Raw genomic sequence first — 18676 nt, 5'->3', positions numbered from 1 at the left:
TTTCAATAATTAGAATATGTGATGAAAGTAGAAAGAGAAAGCAATGAAACAGGAGAAGCAGGAGTAGGGAATGGACACAGGGGATACAAGGGGATGGGGCAATCCAAGAAGGTTCTAGAATCCGCTGCACTTACATCACCACCTATGGGGCTATAAGGTGATAATTCCCCCAAGACAGAGCCTCTCCTGGAGTTCTTCATGAGAGTGTGAAGGTCAGTGGGCGGAGACGTGGTAAGCAAGGATGACATATGATATAAAATGAGTTAAGCAAGAACCAGGGATGGAGAGAAATGCAGAGGACATGCAGAGCCCTTCATAAAACTATTCGAGGAAATGCCCTTTTGCCTGGAGGTGTGAAGCCACTGAGAATCATAAGCAGAGCATCACAGCATCCGACGCAGGCTTCTAAAGGACCATTCTAACTTACACATTGAATATTCCAACAAAATAAATAAATAATACAAGTAACAGAGACTAGCAAAGCTTCGCAGATGGCATGCACTACATGAACAGCAGGCGAGGGCAGATGAAAGGACTGAGAGGCGCTTGCCACCACGCCTCGCGACCCAAGTTCAGTCCCCAGCAACTACATGGTGAGAGGAAAGAACCGCCTTCTGAAAGTTATCCCCTACCTCCACACATAAAACATGGCACACTGGCCCATATGTATCCAAATAAACAAATAAATAAATGTGAATAAATGGCCAACAAGGGACAGGCATGGTGGCACACTCCTGTCGTCCCAGCACTTGCCACACAGAAGCAGAAGAATGACAGGTTCAAGCCCAACCTTCAAAACTCCAAGGCCTAGAGATCTGGGTGTGACTCGGTGTTAGCACATTCGGCCTGCATGAGTGAAGCTCCACAGAGGGGAGGGAAGATCATAAATGACAGCTAGAAAACCTCAAAATTATAGAAGTATAGCGTTCAAGAAAGCATTAAGAATAAAGGGATAAAAACATCCAGAGATAAGGATTAAGTTTTAAAAAGCAAAGTAAATCCAGAAGATATTGACTTAAGATAAGCAGAAGTATAAATGGAAACAAAACATAGCAAATGACAGGAAGAGAGAGAACTGAGAAGGATTTGAGAGAAAAGACCAAATATAGATGATGGGCAGAGAAGAGCTAAGAGTCCCCCAAACAGAAAACCAAACAAAGAGCAGAACAAAGTTAAAACTCAACCACTCTGGAAAACCTTTCGGAAGAAGTGTCATAAATGTATGAAACTACAGATAGAAACTAAAAATAAACGCACCAGAATATTTTCTGGTAAAAGTTTTAGGTTTCAGAGAAAAGTATGAAACCACTTAAATATGCAGGGATGTTTGGAGGACAGATCTGGGTTAGAAATTTATAATTAGAAATGATCTGGGAAGGCAGAAACAGGTGGATCCCTAGGGAACTGGCCAGCTGGACTAGCCTACTTGATGAGTTCTATGCTTGTCTTAAAAGAAAGAAAGAAAGAAAGAGAGAGAGAGAGAGAGAGAGAGAGAGAGAGGGAGGGAGGGAGGGAGGGAGGGAGGGAGGGAGGGAGGGAGGGAGGGAGGGAGGGAGGGAGGGAGGGAGGGAGGAAGAAAGAAAGAGGAAAGAAAAAGAAAAGAAAAACAAGATGGGTGGAGCATTAAAATTAACACCTGAGGTTAATCTCTGACCTTCATACACATTACATGGAGATACATATATACACACACGAATTCAGACAGGACATAGCTCGGAGGGTTGGTATCTGACCCACATATCTGGGGCTGAGCAGGGTAGCCTCAAAAGCCAGGATGACTCTGCAGCTGGAGTTTGGAGTCAACTGGATGCCCGACCTCTTGGACATCTAGAACCTGTACTCCGCTGACTCAGAAGCCAAGCCTGCTGACTGGAGGCCTCATGTGGCTTCTCCATGTGCCTCAGCTCCCTCCCAGCACAGCCACCAAAGGGTGGTCAAACTTCCCTGGTTACAGAGACCGAGAAGCAAGGGGCCTAAAACACAAAACAGTAGCCATATGGCCTTATGAGGCCCTGTTTCAGGTACCACAAAGTGTCACAGACCCCTTATTTACTGATCAAAGTCATCTCCAGTCAGTGAGGTGGGGCATACGCCTCATCTCTTAGTGGGAAAAGATGCAAGAAACTTTGAGACTGCGTCCTGCATGTGGCCAGCACTGCCAGTGCTGTGATGTCCTTGCCAACCCTACCTGCTGTGGGGACTGTTTATTTCTCTGTGTTCCACTGCTGACCCATGTGTATCTCCCTGTCTCCTGCCTCTCTACAGAGGGCTCTGGATTCTCAGCTGCTGGGGTAGATGTTGAGTTTTTAGTGGATGTGTTCAATGGCTACTCTATTGCCAAACTGATGGGAATTTGGAATCCCCTAGGAGGCCATCTCTAGATATGTTTATGAGGACATTTCCAGACAGACTTACCTTAGAATGGAAGAGCCACCCTGAATGGGGATGGTCACCATCCCCTGGGTTAGGACCCCAAATAAATAAAAACAGGAAATGAGAGAGCAAGCTGACCATAGCATTCATCTCTCTCTGACCCCTGACTATGGGTAGAGTGCGAGCAGAGGATCCTCACCTTGCCCCACCCACCATGAAGGACCGTACCTTCAAAATAACCTCACCTTGAGTTGCTTTTATTAGGCATTTTGTCACAGTGATGGGAAAAGTAGCTGAGACAGTTTCTAAAACTGTCAGCCATCCCTCCATCATGATGGATGGTCCGCCCCTGTTTTGCAATCTGGTTCTTGTTAAGCCTCTACAACTTGTCAGGACCCTTAAAAGGGATAAATATATATTTCTGAATATTGAGAAAAAACACAAACACACAAGTGGAGAGTTATTAAACAAGTCCACAGTAGCTTCCTCACAATACTGCCTGATTGAAAATAATTGGACAAAGAAAATGAATTCCAGACCAAACTGAGTAGTTATTTTCCTACATGGAAAAAAATTATTTTCTTCCCATCATGAAGGCCCCTAAAAATGCCACGAAGGGTGTTGACTAGTACTCACTTGGGACAGGAATACCATGACTTTAATCTATAGACTCACACCTTTGGTCTGAGTTTGCTGGACACAGAGGATGACAAGCCCCTGAGGAGTGCTAATCAAACTCTAGAAGCTCTGGGTGTCACTGGTAACAAGAATTTCTCTCGGGGCAGCCCTGAAAGGGGCAGCCCCACATCCCAGAGGGAGACCAAACCGAGCTAAACAAAGCAAAAGAAAGGCCAGACCCAAGCCCAGATCCCACCCACAGGCTCAAATGTGATTCCGGCTGTCTGGAAGCAGCTCTCAGACAGCCCCTGAGGCGATGAATCAGTTTCCTCGGACACCGAGGGATAAAGCCACCGCTGTGGAGATGGAGTGTGCTAGTCAGGGAAGGGCTGTGAGAATCCAGCAAAGCTGGGGTGGGGGGTGGGGAGTGCAGTGAGAAAAGCCACCGTGAATCCCCAGTCTAGACAGTGAGCCCAGAATGCCCAAGGAAATGCAAAGGGTAAGAATGAAAGGGACAGGTTCAGAGGAACCAGATGGATGCACCTCCAGAATGGGGTGGGGGCTGGGGGACTACACAAGACAGCTGTGCAGTCAAATTGCTCGAAAGCCCAGTGAAGGGGCTGGGGAGACGGGTGAGCTTCTAAAGTGCTTGTCTTACAAGCATGAGGACCTGAGTTAGACACCCCAGAACCCACATAAAACAAAAGCCATGGGTGGTAGCATAAGCTTCTAATACCAACCCTGGGGAGGTGGTGACAGGTGACTCCCTGCAGCTCTCTGGCCAGTCAGCCTGATCTGATCAGGCCCAGGCCCAGGAGAGGCCCCACCTAGAAAAGATATAAAAAGACAGTCCCACACCTATAAATGTACGAGAGGACGCATCAGTGGGATGGGGGAGGGGGGGCTTTGGGTTGGACATGATAGAGATGCATTGTGTACATGTGCTAAGTTGTCAAGGAATAGATTTTAAAATTCTGACCTTAAAACTAGGTCCTGGAGAGATAGCTCAGCTGCTAAAAGCACTGGCTGCTCTTCCAGAGGACACAGGTTCTATTCCTGGCACCTACACAGCAGCTCACAACTGTCTGTATGTAACTCCAGTTCCAGGGGATCTGATGCCCTCCTCTGGCCTCTACAGACACGAGAATGCAAGTGGTACACAGACACACAGGCAGGCAAACCACCCATACACATAAAATTAAAAAATAATAATAACAATAAATCTTTTTAAAAGATTGAAGTTAAAAGCAAGGTGGATGGCATTTGAGGAATGACATCAAAGATGTCGTATGGCCTCCACGTGGCATGCACACACATGCACATACACATGCACACACAAAAAGATCACAGGACAAAATGGAGACAATAAAAAAAATAGAGATGGAAACACACATTTCCACTTCCATCCTGTAATCAATAGCTTTATTAACACAAACAGTGTCTATCTACATCCCTACAGAGGACAGACTTGTAAGCAAGTCTTCTATACAAGCCATGCAATGTTGTCAAGGCACCAAAGCAATGCTTAGACATACTTTGTCTAACTCAGAGAGATGGTTTTGGGATTGATAGAACTTAGAGCTAAGAGGTTAAGGGCTGGTCCCAATACCTCACTGCATTTCCAGGGTTCTCTGCCATCAGATAGAAGACCTTCTGGGCCATGCGTGTGGATGCAGCGGTTTCTCTATCCCTCTACCCAAAAAAACTGGTGAGTGACTCTTCAGATGAAAGCAGTGAGCCTCAAGTGGCAGCCTTGGGGAGATACTACCTGACATGGGGATCAGTTCAGCGACTCCATGTTGGTGAGGGCACATAGGCCACGGCAGGGTGGGCTGTTCTGCTGGGCCAGGGATGTTAGTGCGGTGGCAGACGTGGGTAGAAATTGAAAGAAGAGGGTGTGAGCTCAGCACCAGAAGCATCCTGGGCTGGGGGATGGTCCGTGTGAAAGTGCTTGCTATACAAGTATGAAGACCAAGTTGAGATCTCCAGCACCCACATAGAAGTCAGGTGTGGCAGCTGGTATCTGTAATTCAAGTACGTGGGATGGAAACAGGAGGATCCCTGGGGTTCCCTGGTTATCCAATCTGGCTAAATCACTAAGTCCCAGGTTCGGTGAGAAATCCTGCCTGGAAAAATAAGGTGAAGGGCGATAATGGATAGCCAGTGTTGGCCGACCTCCACATGAGAACACAGTCTGCACTCGGGGCTGCAGGGTCAGGAGTAACACCATGCTATGTCCTGGAAGGCCCTGGAACAACAAGTGAGAGCAGCAGAGAGCTGGGAGAGTCCCCTGGGCAGTGGGTAATTACCACCCCAGAACAGCAGGATCATTGGTCAGGCTGGCTGCTACCCAAGTCCTAAAGGCGCCTGAGTCAGCGGCCCCTTCATCCAGGAGGCACCTGTAGCCTATGGTCCCATAGGCACTGGGGTTTACCTAACAGCCTCTTGACAAAATGGAAAACAAGTCTTTTATTGGTACTGCAGTCACTGGAAGCCACCAGAAAGTTTTCACGGGTACCCTAAGTCAGAATCTTAGCCATGCAAGGCAGCTCAGGAATGGTCCAGAGAGTTTGTTTTCACTTCCCTGAGACTCTAAGGCACATATATGTAAACACAGGCCTGAAAGGGCCCTTGTTCCTATTGTTCTGCACACCCCATCTCCCTGTTCTAGCTACTCACGTGTGCTGCCAACACCCAGGGCTCCAGCTGTGGCTCCTTACAGTATGAAATGGCCCTGGGGACTGAGGCCAGGGCAAGAGGCCACCATCAAATCTGGAAGGCTGACCCTGGGCCCGGATGCAGGTTATTTTTACAACAGCCTCTGCACCCAGACACCCTGCCAACTCCTCTTACATACCCTCCTCCGTACATACTGCTCCCAGCTGTGGGCTTTCTGTCACTGTCAGTCTCTGGGTGTCTAGTGTCCTTCATGCCAGGTTCCCTGTCCCTCAGTTGCTCACTGCTGAAAGTCAGCTGGCAAGACGAGCATGGAATGTTCTCTTAGCTTCTGCGGAATCTTTGCAGAGGACATGAGCACCAAAACAGAAACGTCCCCAGGGCTACTACCAGAGACTCCAGAGTGATGTTTTCTGAGGGCCAAAATAAGAGGAGCTGTGTGTAAGCATTTAAACATTGGTCCTGTACCTTAATTGTCCCATTCAGCATCTCAGGAGCCTGATCCATGGTTCTAGAGAATTCTCAATATGGAGGTCATAGCCCAGCAGCTCAGAGAGGATCTGTGTTTACAGGTGGGGTCTTCAACTCGATGACTAAGTTAAAATGAGGTCATTAAGGTGGGTCTCCTGTCTATGCAAATGCGGTAGGGACTCTTATCTGGAGAGATTGTGGCTGGGGGTGTGGTTTAAACTCTGTCCCATCCCCAGGAGAGAGAAAAGGGGGTGGGGAGAGAAAGAAAGGGACTACCATCTGCAGGCACAGGAGCCAAGGAGAAAGGCCTCAGAAGAGACAAAATGTACCAAGATGTCTGAGCAGGCAAAAGTACTTCAATCGTTGAAGCCCAAAGTGCAGGCAGCCCCCAAAAGTTGTCCTCTGACCTCCACAGGTGGGCTGCAGCACACATGTCCACACTTACACACATATCATTCACCCAGTAATAATAATAAATGCAATTAAAAATTATTGAAAGGAAACCAAACCTTCTGTTATAGTTTGGATATGGAAATGTCCCCACAGGTGCGTGTGTTTGAACACTGATCCCAGCTGCTAGCACTGCTGTAGGAGGCAACAGAACCTTTGGGACATGTGGTCTAGGTGGTGTAGTGCCAGAGGCAGAAGGCAAGATGACTAAAGGTTGCCCTTGCTTCCCGCTCTCTCCGATTCCTGATCCCCCCAGACAGAGCAAGCAACCTCACTATGCTCCTGCCACCACTGAATTGAGCCAAATCTTTCTCCACTATGACAACTAGATGTTCCCTTAAGCTGTGAGTCAAAACCTCCCCTCCCGTCACCTGCCGCCGCCAGATATTTACCCAGCAATGAGAAAGTAATGAATACACCTGTGACACCTTGACCTGTAACTTCAGTTTCCAGGACTGGAGCCACACAGTGCTGTGACAGTCCTGGCAGACAAACACGCACTGAGGGAAGACAACAGTGACAACAGCAGAGTCCCCCATGGCTCAAATGCCCGCCCTGTCTTGAGACTCTTTGAAAGGAGCCCTGCTTTGTTTGATGGTGGATGTGGGAGCTTCAATAAGATGCCATCTTTATATTACCTAATAGAGCACACACACACACACACACACACACACACACACACACACACACACACGGGGGGGGGAGGCTTGTTGAAAGAAGCTAAAGAATGAAAATGCCACCAGAAGTCTTAGTTGTCGAGGACAGTGGGGAAGAGCAGGGTGTCACTTTGCCTGCTATAGTGTTCCCTCCATCCACTCTGAGGGCAAGGACCAAGGAACAAGGGATTGGACTGGGTGGTGGTGGCGCACACCTTTAATCTCAGTACTCAGGAGGCAGAGGCAGATGGATCTCTGTGAGTTTGGAGTCAGCCTGATCTACAGAGTAAGTTCCAGGACTGCCAGGACTACACAAAGAAATCCTGTCTCGAAAAATAAAAAGAAAAGGGCTGGGGAGAAGCAGCAGCAAGGAATCTTTGGGGATAGTTGTTTTAGAAATACCTTGTTTTAAGCCCAGTCTGAGGGAACAGGTCTGTCAGTTACCAAGGAAGCTGAATAGGAAGCTTGAAAGTTTCAGGACTTCCTGAGCTACAGAGTGATTTGAAGGCCAGCGTGGGTAATTTAGTGAGAATATACCTCCAAAAATAAAGAAAGAAAAAATAACCACATTTTCAAAGGGCTGGGTAGCTCAGTAGCAGAGTGCTTGCCAGCGGGGTCCCTGCAAGCTCTAGCAGACAGATGATCCACGGGAGGCCAGAGTTGCACACAACTCAGTAGCCAACGTTGGTTCAAACTTCCGAAGTCTGACTCTGAGTAGTTTATTTCAGGCATATTTGAGCACAGCACAATTCAATGAAAACTCTGCTGGTATTAATCAGCCCCATACACAGTGCACAACAAAGTAGACATAAACCTCCTTGAGGAACAAAGTGAGTCAGTAAAGATCAGACGTGACTACATTAAAGCTCTTTGTAAAGTGCACGTGGACACCTTCCAGAAAGATGGCTTCTCTAGATTGACTGAGAAAAACTCAAGTTTATGGTCAGTGTCTGAGGGAGGATATGGTGTGGTCTCCCACCACACAGATAGTGCAAAGGTCACCAGGCTATTAACCATATCTGTCCCCAACCTACTGGACAGAAAACAGGTTATGCATTCCTTCCTTTGAAGGAACAACCCTGTGTGTTTAACATTCTATGCTCCCCCACTGCTTATCTGTGAGCATAAGGGCCTCTGTGCCTCCTACACTTGCCCTGGATGTTTGAGGCCTTAGTTCAATGCACAATGCGCAATAAACATGGTGAGGGGAACCAGGTTGAAAGATTCTAAAGGACCGCAATGTGAGGAGCGATGTTGTAAGCCTGCATTAGAAGACTAACATTGCAAAAACTTTGGATTATCTCCAAATAAATCTGCATGGCTTGAGCGGGAGTTTGGGACAACTACGTGAGGGTGAACTGCAACCTTAGATCTAGAGAGAAGTAGGCAAAGGAGCTAGTGGGGACTTTTAGAAAAACCCAAGGAAACGAGCGTGACTCCTCTCTCACTTTCTCTGAAGGCATCCATTGCTTGGTGATTTCTTAGGTGCTTTTTGTCTGCGGGGTCCTGTGTTTTTGTTAGCGTCTTTTTCTTTTCTTGGCCCCATGTGGTTTCTTGCAGATTTGGCCTTTCTCCAGGTGTCACTTCTGTGTGAAAGCACAGCAGACTGTGGGACCAGACCACAACTCCTACACTCAGGAAAGGCAGGAATTGGTTTACCCATGAGGCGTCATCTTCTGCTCAGGTTTCCATGCTTAATCCGCAAAGATGTGCTTCTCCACTGCTCCGGAGGCTGGAAGTCGGAGGTTAAAGTTTCTGCAATGCTCCTTTCTCCCGAGGCCTCTCCTCGTGGCTTACACATGGCTGTCTTCTCCTCCTGTCTTTACATAACCATCCTGTTTGTGTCTTTGTCCCATTCTCATGTGTATGTGGTGTGGAGTGTCATGCTGGTGTGGGTGTGTACACCTACGCATGCAGGCATCTGTGTACATGTGTTCACATGTATGTGGCAGCCAGAGGACAATGTCAGATTCTGCCTCAATTGCTTGCCACCTCATTTAAGATGTGTGTTTGTTGTTTAAATGTGTATGTGAGTGTGATATCTGTGTGCATACGTGTGTGCATACTCTCACATGTGAGTACAGTGCTCACAGAATCCAAAAGGGGATGTCCAGGAGACCTGGATCTGGAATTTGCCATTGATTGCGAGGAGTCCAATGTGGGTGCTGGGAATAAAATTCAGGTCCTCTGCTAGAGAAGGAATTGTTCCTAAATGTTGAGTCAGCTCTCCAACCCCATTTTAGGTTTTGAGACAAGGTCTCTCACTGAACCTGGAACTCATCAGTCCAGCTAGACCATGAGCTCCAGCTTCATCAATGAACTCCAGGGAGTCACCTATCTCTACCCACCCCTACCCCCCAGTGCTGGAGCTATAAACACATGCTGCCTTACCCAGTTTTTATGTGGGTGCTGGGAATACAAACTCAGGTCCCCATTCTTAAACAGCAGACACTTAGCCACCCAAGGCATCTCTTCAACTCCTAAACTCATTTCTTATAAGCACAGAAGTCAGGCTAAGTTAGGATAAACCCTGGTAACCACTTCAACGTGATCACTTCTTCAAGACCCTGTCTTAGTGTGGGCACGTGCTAAGGCAGCGGGCGTGGATTTGGACTCCTTACCCTTCTTGCTTAAGCCACTTAAGCAATGAAGGGTTCGCTTGGCTCATGCCCTATGGGAAGGCACACAGTCCATCATGACAGAGCAGGTATAGCAGTGGAAACACGAGACTGAAGCTCCTCACATCACAACAGAGTAGAAAGCAGAGGCCTGGAATTAGGGCAGGGCTAGGACTGCCCAGTGGCCCACTTTCTTCTGGTGGAGCCCACCTCCCAAAACAATGCCACCAGCTAGGAACCACATATTCAAGTGTATGAACCTATGGGGACATTTCACATTCAAATCATAGCAGAGCTTATGAGTTTCAAGGATGGGATTGGGATCAGTTTAGACCCCAACCCTTGGAAGCCCCAGATGTGAACTCTGTAGAACCAGCTCTGGATGAGCTCTGGGGAAGGAGATGGTGCAGTGTCCTTCCCGCTAAGGGAATCTTCTTCTTCCGTGGCCTTTGTTCCCCTGCCACTCTCCAAGCCGATTCCTGTGACAGCTGGAATTGGGGACAATGCTGCCCATCCCCCAGCCTCCTTTGATCCTTCTAGGCTCACCTCTCCTTCACCTTCTTGAAGTGTGTTTCCAGTGAGCGCCAGAGCCAACTCAGGGAAAAGGAGCCCCCACAGCGCACTGGACCAAGAACAGGAAGGACAGTTTAGGGTTGACACTGCATGGGCATATGACCCCAGGGCCTTATTTTTAACTAGCTTGTGACATGCCACCTTTCTCTGCCTCCTGTCCTCTCTCTACACCTCACATGGTGCAGTCACATGGCTTTGGCAGACAGTGGGTTCAATGGAAAAAGTGCAGGCCGAGGGGCTGGCCCTAGTGTGACTCACAGCTGCTGTTTGCTAGTATGTAGACTTAATGAGCTTGCCTAATCTTTATGAGCCTTGGTTATCATGTGTGTGTGTGTGTGTGTGTGTGTGTGTGTGTGTGTGTGTGTGTGTGTGTGTACATATGGCCAATGTGGTCTATATCAGTGTCACTGGAAGGAATACTTAAAATCGCATATGTTAAATGCCTTGATTGGTGTTAGGAGCAGAATCCTGTCCCCACCAAACTCCCATATTGATGTCCTGGACAATATCCTTAAAGAGGTAATTAGGATTCAGTGTGGATAGGCATGGTAGCACATGCCCATAATTCCAGCATTCAGGAGGCTGAGGCAGAGGGATCATGAGTTTCAGGACAGCCTGGGCTACTTAGCAAGACCATCTCAAAATGAGAAAAAATACATAAGAGGATTCAAGGTAGGGAATGGATTGTGGTCTCGTGTAATCTAACTGTGGTTCTTATAGGAAAAGGGAACTAGGACATGGGTGTACACAGCTACTGGTGAGCCAAGAGGAGAGGCCTCAAGAGAAACCTGCTCTACTGATACTTTGATGGTGGATTCCTAGGGCCCACAAGTATAAGAGAATAAGTATTTGCTCTTTCTTAAATGACTTTGTTTTTATGCTTAACTATGTATATGCGTCTGTCTGTGGGTTTGTGTACATGAGTGCATTGCCCAGAATGCCCATGCATGTCATATCCAACAGAACTGGAGTTGCAGGCAGCTGTGAGACACCTGACCTGATACTAGGAATCAAAACCAGGTCCTCTGCAAGAGCAGTATGCATCTTTAAGCTCTGAGCCATCAATGTTTCTCTTTAAAGTCACCTAGTCTATTCAATCTTGCCATGGCAGCCTTGGTACCTAATCCAGTCTGACCACACTGAAGGAAATCTGGCTCTCAGATTGTCCCTAAATTTTCCTCAGTTTCCCCCAGGATCACCCAAGTAGGAGAGTATGGGCCCGCTCAGATCAGACCCTCATTTAAGTCAATGGTGTACTGGTTCAGAGAACCAAGAATAAGATGAGGGCTGGGGAGATGCTCTGGTTGGTAAGGTGCTTATCGTGCAATCATGAGGACCCGAGTTCAATCCCCAGTAGTCAAGCAAAACAAAACAAAACAAAACTGGGTACAGTGATGCAAAGTGATGTATTCTTGTGATCTCAGTGTTGAGGAGGAAGAGATCAGCCTATCTCTATACCTATACCTAACCTGCTAGGTGATTTCCAGGCCAGCGAGAGACCATGTCTCAAAACAAAAAGGTGTACGGTGCATATATACACACACAGACACACACAAACACAAAGGTAAAATGAGAATTGAGAGACTAGGAGAAGACTTGAAATTCCTTTTCAAGTCGCTTATGGAAGACTTGGAGTGATAGAAATATCTCAAGAAAATAAAAATCCAGGTCTTCTGATAGACCCTTGAGCAACTCAGCCTTTGATGACTGTCATTTTGACCATCTTTGTCACTTCTGAGTTCCTCCTCTATATGCTGCAGTTTTCCAACAGAACCCTGGGGACAAAGAGACACCTTGTCCAGCAATGTACCCAAGCGTTTAGAAACTTAGCCCAAGGCTGGGGCTTTTTCATCCCTCCTTTAGCAGCCCAGGAATAGGCCACTAATTTCCACTGCTAAGGTGGAAGAGGAGATAAAAGGATTTATTATCTGAACATTCCAGAGCCTTCCAAATAAATCTGTTCCTCCCTCTACCCGTCTGCTCTGCCCCCCCCCCAAAAAAAAGCTGGACTGCATTCTAAAAGATAAGTGCATTTTGTTTCCAGGCCAGCTTGCCCATCTCCATAGCACTCATGCGCACCGCCTCCTTATCAAGTGACTGTCTGCTCACTCACAGAGCAGGAGGGTTCTGGTTCAACACACCTCATGAGCTGCAAGTCCCAAGAAGGATGCCTGTCTCTGCCTCACTTGTCACTAGCGTCTCATGATCACAGCGCAATGTCTGCGTCATCGAACTACTGGCAAAGAAAACAGAATGAGGTCAGCCACGAGGTTGGTGAGAGAACAACGGACAGGTAGCCAAGGAGCCCAAAACACAGGCCTGCAAACTTAAGGGCCAGGCTAGTTGGGGAAGGTGTGGCTGATCGCCGCCCTCAGTGCTCCCTCTCCGAGTTCCCTGGGGTTGGCCTCAGTTTACACAGCCTTAAAGGTTTACAAGCTTGGGCATCATCAGCCACTAACATTCCCACAGTAAAGGCGACAGACTGGAGGCCACACCACTTGCAGCATGGTAGGAAAGGATCTAGAACTTCAAGTCTCTAGGAACCTCCCCGCTCCCTTGTAGCATGGAAGGTGCTGGCTGCTTAGGGATCAGAGTCTGAAGATTGAATCTTCTAAGCAATGTGTCTGTGGAGAAACCCATGCTCCTGGGAGGGAAGTGGGGACTGTCCCTGCACATCAGACTGTGGCAGAGCTCACCCTGGGATGCCCTTTAGCTGAGAGTAGAGAAGAGTAGGCCTTTGCCAGTCAGGACTTCAGAGAGTCTAAATGGGTTGCAGTAGGTTGGCAAAGCCCCGAAAGGCGCCAGGTTCATCCCCCAAGGTCTGTAAATGTGAGGGGTTTTGGTGTTTGCTTGCTTGCTTGCTTGGTTGATTTTGTCTTTAGGAAAATGGATCTTTGCAATATGATTAAGGACTGTGAGATGAAGCAGTTATTCCAGGTCACCCACAGCTGAGGAGGCAAAAGCCCTAAGCACAATGGCTTGCACCCTTAGAAGACAGAGACCCAGTGACTGACCACTTCATTCATTGCTGCGACAAAGCACCTCATGAAAGCGGCTTCAGGAAGAGAAGGTTTATTCTGGTGTCCACTTGGGAGAATGCAGTCCACCACAGTGGGGGAAGAAAGCAGTGTGGCTTGCCACTGTTGCAGCACATATGGGAGGTGACCAGCCACATCCCAGGGGCAGCCAGGAAGCACCAACAAGACAGGGAGAAGGGGCCAAGTCCACCGAATTCCTCGCCCCCGTCAATCCACTTCCTCCAGCTAGCTAGGCTTGACCTTCTAAAGTTTCACACTTCCAAACAGTGCCATCTACAGGGGACCCAAGTGTTCAAACGCACGAGCCCGTGGAGAGCATTTTTACATCCAAACACTAGCATGGACATGGTTGAGGTGCTGAGGCCACAAGCTAAGTAATGGCAGACACCAACCCAGCTGGAAGAGATCAAAACTGGCTCCTTCCCTGGAGCCTTGGAGGGAACGCAGTTCTGTGGACACAGCCAAATGACAGTGATGTCAGACTTAAGTCCTCCGGAACCACGGGAGAATGAACTATTGTTTGAAGACATCAAGCTTATATCTTTTTGTTTCAGCAGCCAAGGGGCACTGTACACAAGCTGACTACTTCCTGCTTTAGTGTCAGAACCAGCAGCAAGTGTTGGGCCAAGTTCTGCCTCCGAGCTTGTCAGGACAAGCAATTCAGGAGGATCAGAGCCAGCTGGGGTCCGGGTCAAGAGGGAACTAGTTTGGGCACTGAGTACCTGACTTATGGAGTTACCAGCAGGGGCAGAAACCCCACAGGGAGGAACCAGAGGGAAACCATGTCAAGAGACTCCGGCCTACCATCCCAGCTACTCAGGCGGATGAGGCAGGAGGAGCAAGGGTTCAAAGCCTGCCTGGGTTACAGAGTTGAGTTCAAGGCCAGCCCAATGAGACCTTGTTTCAAAAAGTTAAAAGAGGCTGGAACACAAGTCAGTAGCAGAGCCCTTGCCTAGCCTGGTCAAAGGCCCAGGTTCCATTCCCGGTACAGGAAGAAGCTGAAGATAGTCCCAAGGAACTAAAGAGAGTTTCAACTGACTGCATAGAAGGGGGTCAGGGAAGGGCCAAGGGCAGGTATCTCTTTCAGCCAGATTCAAAGAATGAAACCCTCTCCAACGCCCCCCCCCCCAGGATTGCCCTGGCCCCTTGGCCCCTTGCCTACCTCCAACCTTGCATGCAGGGAAATGGGAAACGAAGCCAGACAGGAAAGGGAGGACAGCCAGCCTCGCCCCTTTCCCATGCAGGCTTCCAGCCCTAAGCAGGCTCAGCTGGAGCAGGGAAGGGAATGAGAAGTTAAAATTTAGAGTTTTGACTAACATTTTGGCCCAAACACTGAAATTCCAAATTGGGACTGTTTTCCATTTAAAGTGACCATTGGCCAGGCTGTTTCCTAAGACTTGCAGAAAAGTGTGAGCCTGCCAGGGTTTGAGCCTCGGGCCAGGGAACACGAATTTGGCTGACTGAATCTTAAAGGAAAATAAAAAGCAAAAGCAGAGGTCGCCTTCCAAAAACTTGGTGACTGGGGCTTGTTCAGCCTGCCGACTGCACAGAGTCCAGCAAAAACATCTCAGCATCTCGGTGGGGCAGAGAGTAGCTGAGTTCCCGGGAAGGGAAAAAAATGCAAATTTGTTTTCTGTATCACTTACAAGCTTCCCAAGTGGAGCCCTTGGCCTGGCATGGCTTGCATTGACGTCAGCCGAGCTCACCATATCAAGACAGCTGTAGCTCCCGCCTGGCGGAGGCCCCAGGGACAGAAAACACATTGGCTTTGTTTCATGGGAGATTAAAAACATTTGCTGCCTGGGTCATAATTCACAAGCCCTGTTATCACCGGGGCCAGGAATGCTGAACAGGAAAATAAAAGAAATTTTAGAAAAGTACCACCCCACATCAAAACCAAGGGGACACAGGCCAGGTAGCAGGGGCCTGTCATCCTGGCTACTTGGGAGGCTGAGGCAGGAAGATTGTAAGTTCAAGGCCAGGCTGGACTGTGTGCAGAATGAGGCGTTGGTCAGTTTTAGCAACTCATGGAGAAACGAAACAGAAAGGGGGGCAGGACACTGTGGGGAGGCTTCAGAGACAGAGGTCATGGCCAGACCTGGGCATTTTATCCTTGCCTGTTCTCCTGGAGGGCAAGATGAAAGAATCTAGGCTGCATGTTCAGGCCTCTAGCCAGGGAGCCTGAGGAGTCTGAACTCATCTGAACTCAGTGTCATGCACAGCACTGCCCTGTCTTCTGGAACCTATGAGGAGGCCCAGATGTGGGCAGCCTTAAGCCAGGTAAAGCCCCTAGCTTCTGGACTCCCAGGAAAGGGCCAACAAGGAGGGACGGATGGGGTGGTTGGTGGTAATTCTGACAGTCACATGCCCTGTGTCATCAAACAGCAGAGTCGCTCCATCTACTCTGAACTTGGAGTGAATGTATGCGCCCGTGAATGCGTGTGTGTGTGTGTGTGTGTGTGTGTGTGTGTGTGTGTGTGTGTGTGTGTGTGTGTGTGTGCAGGTACTCATGCATGTGCGTGTGAAGGTCAGAGGTTGACATGGGTGTCCTCCTCTATAACTTTCCCACACTGTTATTTCAGGACAAGGCACTCACCATTTCAGCTACAATGACTGGCCAGTGACTCAGGGAATCTGCCCATCTCTGCTCCCAAGGCCTGGGGCTACTGCCAGACCCTGGTTTTTCCATGGGTGCTGAGAATCCAAACTCAAGTCCTCTAACTCACTTTACCCCCGATAGCAAATTCACCCCATCCCTCCAGTGCCTTCTCAAGAGGCCCTTGTGGTTAAAGCCCAGCTAGGAAATAAAAAAACAAACTATGGGAACTGAATAGCTCAGTGGTCAAGAACACTTGTTGATTTTATAGAGGGCCCAGGTTCAGTTCCCATCACGGACAGGACGGCCCACAGTCATCTGTAACTACAGTTCCAGTGGATCCAATGCCCTCTTCTGACCTCTTCACAGGCACCAGGTACATGTGGACTTGTAAGCAAAACAAACATATAAAATAAAAATTAACTTTTAAATATTTATTTCAGTTTCTTGAGACAGGGTCTCTTGTAGCCTTGGCTATCCTAGAACTCACCATGTAGACCAGCTGACCTCAAATTCATAGAGATCTACCTGCCTCTACCTCCTGAGTGCTGGGGTTAAAGCTGTGCAAAAATTTACCTTTTTAAAAATTAAAAAAACAAACAACAAAAAATGTAAAACCTAATCAAGCATAGCTGTGCACACCTGCTTGCCTTTAATCCTAGCTCTTGGGAGGCAGAGGCAAGAGGATCTCTGTGAATTAAGAGGCCAGTCTGGTCTACCTAGTGAGTTCCAGGAGAGTCAGGAACTTAAAAACTTTTTTAATGACAAAAAAAACCTATCATATGCCAAGGTTATAAAAATCTATGGTAAATTATTGTTATTAACCCGTAAAATACCTAATTTATAAATTAAACTTTATCATGGATGTGTATATGGGGGAAAACATAGTGTAAGGGGGGGTTGTACTATGCAGTTTGAGACATCTGCTGGGTCTTAGTCCCCAGCAGATGAGGGGACTCCCAAATTCTTGTTATTTCTGCTGCACTGATGTTTATCAGGGGTAGTACTATTCACACCACATCCCCTTCTGGAGTCTGAGGAAATCCGTTAGGATTAGGTTGTGAAGACTCACGTTACAGACTGTTTCCTCAGAGTGGGGACTTTCCTTGGGGAAGATGGACCATGGAGGAAGAGTTGGTTAGCTGTTGTTACTGTGTGTGTGTGTGTGTAGTGTGTAGTGTGTGTATGTGTGTAGCATGTGGTGTGTATATGTGTATGTGTGTGTAGTGTGGTGCATGTGTACTTACTGTGTGTGTGTAGTGTGATATATGTGTAGTGTGTATGTGTGTGTATGTGTAGTGTGGTGCATGTGTACTGTGTGTGTGTAGTGTGATGTATGTGTAGTAGGGGATGGCCACGCCCTATTTTTTATATGGATGCTAGGGACTTGAACATAGCAGATACTCTTATCCACTGAGCCATCTCCTCAGCTCTGCTGTTGTTACTTTTAATCCAGTCTTCATTCACAGCTCTAAAGCTTGGCTTAAGTGTGAGTAACCCATAAGATTTTTAGTTCTTTATTTATTTATTTATTTATTGGCTTTCAGCTCGGAGGATACTGCAGCTTAACTTTCTTCAGTCGTCCCGAATCCGGGTTCATCAGACACCAGCTGCCTCCACCACGCCGCCCACGATCGACCCCAACGAGATCAAAGTCATGTACTTGAGGTGCACCAGAGGTGAGGTCAGTGCCACATCTGCCTTGGCCCCCAAGATCGGTTCCCTGGGTCCGTCCCCAAAGAAAGTTGCTGACGACATTGTGAAGGTGACCGGTGACTGGAAAGGCCTGAGGATCATCACAGTGAAGCTGACCATCCAGAGCAGACAGGCCCAGACTGAGGTGGTGCCCTCTGCCTCTGCCTCTGCCCTCTGCCTCGGCCCTGATCATTAAAGCCCTCAAGGAGTCACCAAGAGACAGAAAGAAGCAGAAGTACATTGAACACAGTGGAAATATCACTTTCGATGAGATTGTCAGCACTGCCCGGCAGAAGTGACACCAGTCTTTAGCCAGAGAACTTTCTGGAACTATTAAACAGATCCTGGGTACTGCACAGTCTGTGGGCTGCAATGTGGATGGCCGCCACCCTCATGACATCATTGATAACATCAACAGTGGTGTAGTGGAATGCCCAGTTAGTTAAGAAGCAAAAGACGTGATTAAAAAAAAAAATATATATATATATATATATTGGTTCTTGGGGCTAGAGAGATGGCTCAGTGGTTAAGAACACTAGCTGGCCTTCCAAAGGTCCTGAGTTCAATTTCCCACAATCACATAATGGCTCATAACCATCTGTAATGAGATCTGGTACCTTCTTCTGACCTGCAAGGATACATGCAGTCTGAACACTGTATACGTAAGAAATAAATACATGGTTTTTTTTGGTTTTTCAAGACAGGGTTTCTCTGTATTGTTTTGGAGGCTGTCCTGGAACTCACTCTGTAGACAATTCATCTTTTTTTAAAAAGACTTTTTGGTTCCTGTTTGTTTGTTTATTTGTTTGTTTTTCAAGACAGGGTTTTTCTGTGTAACAGACTTGGCTGTCCTGGAACCCCCATCTGTAGACCAGGCTGTCCTCAAACTCAGAGATTTGCTTGCCTCTGCTT

At 47.8% G+C, this 18676-nt stretch overlaps 1 pseudogene; it reads left to right on the top strand.

Moving 5' to 3' along the window:
* Positions 1-12651: 12651 nt before the first annotated feature.
* Positions 12652-18249, top strand: LOC101844335 (annotated as a pseudogene).
* The last annotated feature ends 427 nt before the right edge of the window (positions 18250-18676 follow it).

Source organism: Mesocricetus auratus, unplaced genomic scaffold (genome assembly GCF_017639785.1).
Source record: "Mesocricetus auratus isolate SY011 unplaced genomic scaffold, BCM_Maur_2.0 Super-Scaffold_100013, whole genome shotgun sequence".
Classification (NCBI taxonomy): Eukaryota; Metazoa; Chordata; class Mammalia; order Rodentia; family Cricetidae; genus Mesocricetus; species Mesocricetus auratus.
Note: the sequence above shows the minus strand (reverse complement) of the source record. Positions and strands in the feature narration are given on the sequence as shown.